The sequence below is a fragment of the Cebidichthys violaceus genome, unplaced genomic scaffold, assembly GCF_023349555.1.
Source record: "Cebidichthys violaceus isolate CVI_PGR_0920_01 unplaced genomic scaffold, fCebVio1.0.p SCAF_14, whole genome shotgun sequence".
In the NCBI taxonomy this organism is placed as follows: Eukaryota; Metazoa; Chordata; class Actinopteri; order Perciformes; family Stichaeidae; genus Cebidichthys; species Cebidichthys violaceus.
Window position 1 is genome coordinate 5,047,902 of NW_027176307.1, and position 1,372 is coordinate 5,049,273.

Here is a 1,372-nt window from a genome sequence, read left to right on the forward strand (position 1 = left end):
TTCTATGAAGAAAGCTACCATGGCAAAAGATTAGGAAAGTGATGGTCTTGACTTTGACTGTGTAAATGGAACCCTTCAAAATCAAATATTAAATTCCTGTCTTAGAACAACAACAGCTTTTGGTATTTTATCCCATGTTTGCTTGTTTTTTAAATATTTGTGGTATTGATTTTCTTCTACGTTGCGACTTTTTTGTTCATAAATTACCTGTAAAATTGTTCTCATTCCATTTATAAGTGGTTATATTGAACGCTATTTTACAAACAATTTCACACCGCACACATCTCAAATAGCAGATTCATTCTTTTTAGAAATAGGTCTCTTTTCTACAGTGACTGGGTGGATTTGGTCCGTCACCCACTTATTAGATGATTGTAGCAACAGCTCACCTTTTGAAAAATTCTGCAGCTTTTTATTTCCAGTAAAATGATTGCAACGTAAACAATCCGATGGTTATTAGAAGCATATTTACTACTCATGGTTGCCCTCTCCAGTCTCCCTTCACTGATGAATGATGGACACAATTTCTCAAGTAAGATTTCTCAAAACAAAGTAAGCCGTAGTCTCTTTACAAGTGTTATATTACCCATGCAATTCAGCAGGAACTCAGCAACTCACACATTTTGTCAGCCTACATTAAAGAAATTATGCATCAACTTCTGTAAAGTTACCTTTACCTCCAAAAGCCAAAGAGGTTCATTTCAAAGTATATAAAGATACATATTCATCAGGAGAACTCTTTAGACAAAGGTTCAACATTGATCCCAATAACTGTATATTCTGTGATGAAGAAATAGTAACTACAGACACTAGTAATTATTTTTCTTATGTTTAAATAGAAATTATTTCTGGTGCATGATTGGCTAGAATCTAACATCATTTCTCTCTCCTGTTTAACCAGAAATTATTTGGAATCACAGGATGATAAGAAAAAGCGGAGGTTCTGTAGAATCCTTTATTTTTTTAGGCAATTTGTTTATCCATAAATGTAAATGTTAAGTATGTGGAAAAGAAAGCAGTAAAACTACTTCAACACATTTTCAATGCCTTGGACTTATAACGAACGCTTTAAATATATGTATTTAATTCATTATTTATTGCATTTTATTAGGTTACATCAGGTTTATGTTACATTGTTTGCTCCGTTTTCAAAAGTCTGCCATATAATGTTCTACAGAAACCTGTGGAAGAGACAGAGACTTAATTAATATATACAAAATACATATTCAATATTTCAATATTCATGAGCCAAAGAGATATGTGATGAATGAATATGAATCGCAAGCTGCAACTTATGCTCTGCATTGCCAAATACGCCGTTTCCATGGTAAACGTCATCAGCCCTCGACCAAACACAGTGGAGGCGCGAGAC